The following is a 3,951-nucleotide window of genomic DNA, read 5'->3' as shown; positions in this document are numbered from 1 at the left end:
AAATTCGAGAAGGGCAACCATAACTAAGGTCAAACAATACAATATGCTGCATATCAAAGCAACTCAAGATACCACATCCTACGATATGATACATTAACAGTATAGCCACCACACTTTTTGTTTTGCACTGCAATGAATGCTAAAAAACGTCTTCATGTCCAAACTTATTCCATGTGTATGATTTCAGTACTTTACAGATTATTTAATAGACACTTTTGTGACGAGGTTTCTCTGTTGTTTTATCTCTACTTGAACTTGTATCTACCTGGATGAGTTTGGATGCCAATACTTCCTGTGTCACAAATAATAAGCTACATTATGTTCTGATTGGTGGGTATTGTTTAACCTGAACTGGAACAAACAATAACCACCAAACAGAGTGAGCTGAATGTAACATATTTCACTGCATGACACACTGGCATTCAAATTCAACCCAGGTAGACAAGATAAAAAGCAACAGAAAACTTCATGTAAAAGTGGTTATTACTGAACATGCTGACAGGATAAAATAGTTTGCACAGAATCAGTGAATGGGGAAGGGTACAGATTACAAATCATGTCACCTTGTTTTAATTTGTAATAGGCGAGTGGGTGTTGTCAATACTTTTTTCTTTTTTACTGGTAAAATGAGTACTTGTTCCTTGATACAGCTGTCTCAGATGAAGTCTCAATTTAAAGAATAAAAAGGCAAATGACTAATAATTATTCATGGCTGCTAAAGCTTAAAGTTACTTGTATATGGTAAGTATAATTTTGTAACGACTCCGCACCTCGTGTATCAATATGGCACAACCTTCATTACTACAATAAACAGACAAGTCACATGAAATTATATGGTTCATGTTGCTCTACATGAAAAAAAAAACACAACTAAGAAGCTATTTTCCTTCTAATAGAGAAACAGAGAAACTATATACAACACAATACTCAGCTGTCAGATACAACTTAAATATACTATGTTTTATTGAAGCAACAGTTGTCCCCTTTAATTGACGACATCAATCTGTATATCTGTTAATGTGGGTCATAACAGTGTTGTAGACCTAGAACATGAATGACAATGGTGATATTTGTGGTATCTATGGTGAGGATGGTGGTGGTAGTGGTAGTGATTACAAATGTGACTTAAATAATACAGTTATTATTACTCTGTTGTTTCAACCTCAACATGTTATATCATGTGCAAATTCCATGGCATTATAAATCACATGCTTTCCAATAACAAATTTTGAGGTCCTGGTGTTTGGAGTTTAATTCCTCTCCTCTCAGCCCCCACTCCCACATCTTACCAAACAAAATTATTATAGAGTTCATTATTAAAAACTGCAAATGTGTATGTTATCAGCATAACAAACCACTTGTTTTAACACAAAACCTATTTCCCACTGCAACCCAGCAAAATCCTGGATCTGCCAACATGGTCTTGTTCTCTTTGAGGAGTTCAGCTGTTAGCGTGTCAGCTTGCAATAAGGGTTTTGAAATCAAATTACACCCAGGCTAGATTTGTTTCCTTGGCTGTCATAATATGCATTGAAACATGACCTTTCACCTCCACTGCCTCAACACTGAACATCTCTCATTTGCTGTCATGATATGCCTTGGACCATGACACTTTACCACCAATGCCTCAACAATGAACATCTCTCATTTGCTGTCATGGTATGCCTTGAACCAAAACAATTTACCCCCACTGCCTCAATACTGTACACCTCTCATTTGCTGTCATGGTATGCCTTGAACCATGACACTTTACCTCCACTGCCGAAACACTGAACAACTCTCATTTGCTGTCATGATATGCACTGAACCATGACACTTTACTGCCACTGCCGAAACAATGAACATTTCTCAATTGCTGTTATGATATACCTTGAACGATGACACTCTATCCCCACTGCCTCAACAATGAACATCTCTCATTTGCTGTCATGATATGCATTGAACCATGACATTTTACCAAAACTGCCTCAACACTGAACACCTCTCATTTGCTGTCATGGTATGCATTGAACCATGACATTTTACCACCACTGCCTCAACACTGAACACCTCTCATTTGCTGTCATGGTATGCATTGAACCATGACATTTTACCACCACTGCCTAAACACTGAACAACTCTCATTTGCTGTTATGATATGCCTTGAACGATGACACTCTATCCCCACTGCATCAACAATGAACATCTCTCATTTGCTGTCATGATATGTATTGAACCATGACACTTTACCCCCACTGTCTAAACACTGAACACCTCTCATTTGCTGTCATGGTATGCATTGAAACATGACATTTTACCACCAGTGCCTCAACAATGAACATTTCTCAATTGCTGCTATGATATGCCTTGAACGATGACACTCTATCCCCACTGCCTCAACAATGAACATCTCCCATTTGCTGTTATGATATGCACTGAACCATGACACTTTACCTACACTGCCTCAGCACTGAACACCTCTCATTTGCTGTCATGGTATGCACTGAACCATGACACTTTACCACCACTGCCTAAACACTGAACACATCTCATTTGCTGTCATGGTATGCATTGAACCATGACATTTTACCACCACTGCCTCAACAGTGAAATCTCTCATTTGCTGTCATGGTATGCATTGAACCATGACATTTTTCCTCCACTTCCTCAACACTGAACATCTCTCATTTGCTGAAGAGCCTATAAATAATAATCAATAAATAATTATTCATTTGTTAACGGTATTGCTTTCCATAGATAAGCCTGCATCATTCCATACAGGGCTGCAACATTTAGCTAAACAATGAAATTTAATTGAACCAATTATAAACTTTATCAACAATCTGCATCAATGGCTTATATCCGGCATCCATAATCACAAGCACTTTAATGAAAATATATGCACAACAACAAAAATTAAAATACTTCTCAACCCAAACCTGACATACACACTATGTGGACATCAGTAAAGTTGGAGTTGCTACCCTATCAAGGTCAAAACACATGTATTCACTGCAAGCAAAACCATAGTATCTGAGCTAATTAAATCATAAGCCAAAACCCACCAAAATATTCTCAATGGTTAATTCCTCTGATACTGAGGGCTGCCAGTTCATTGATAGTACATGACAATAAATGTAAAGCACCCTATACTATTTGGACTAATACAGCACATGGCAGCTGCATGGTCCTAGAGCACTACATTTTGACAGAAAATACAATTTAACTGAAAAGAAACAGAAATGCCAAAAACGTTTTGCATTTCAATTGAACCTGCAACTTTTTTTTAGGTTATGTTGATTTTTGTTCATAAATTTGACCAGTTTTCAATAAGGCATAATAAAATAACACGTAATGCTTTTATAAATTTCGAAAACATGTATTTCAAAAGTATAGTATTCGAAACAGATGCATCGACAGTAAACATTATGTTCAGTTGAAAGTTTAAAGTACATACAGGCCTTACTTACGTGTAGTGCAGTTGCACACTTAATGGCTTGTTGCTTTTTCTCAAATTGCCATAATTCTTGGACTTTTTCGATATCACATGATGACAGCAATCATATATTCTACCATGTGACATACTCAAATCGACATGTGATGTCCAATATAAAACTGAGCTGTTGCCCTTCCTGCTTTTATTCATAGGAATCTGAATATTCCTATTTATTCTTTTGTACTGATTATTAACAGTTTTAAAGATGCTTATTTTTTAATTATGTCTTCAAAAAGTATCGCTTGCTGGACACCATTTTTGTAAAACTTCTATAATCAACAGTTTGATCATGCAGAAGTTTTCATCAAAATGTTTAACTACTGTATTGGTAGCCTGGCTGCCTGACTTAAAAGCCACTAAATCTAATATGAAACCAGGACTGAAGCCAAATTTGGACGATCTAATTACACAGAATTTACCACAACAATCATATTTCCATAGCCTTTTCTAAGACTTGTGTCTGAACCTGCTACATG

Source organism: Sinohyriopsis cumingii, unplaced genomic scaffold, assembly GCF_028554795.1.
Source record: "Sinohyriopsis cumingii isolate HCF-2022 unplaced genomic scaffold, ASM2855479v2 utg000127l, whole genome shotgun sequence".
NCBI lineage: Eukaryota > Metazoa > Mollusca > Bivalvia > Unionida > Unionidae > Sinohyriopsis > Sinohyriopsis cumingii.
Note: the sequence above shows the minus strand (reverse complement) of the source record.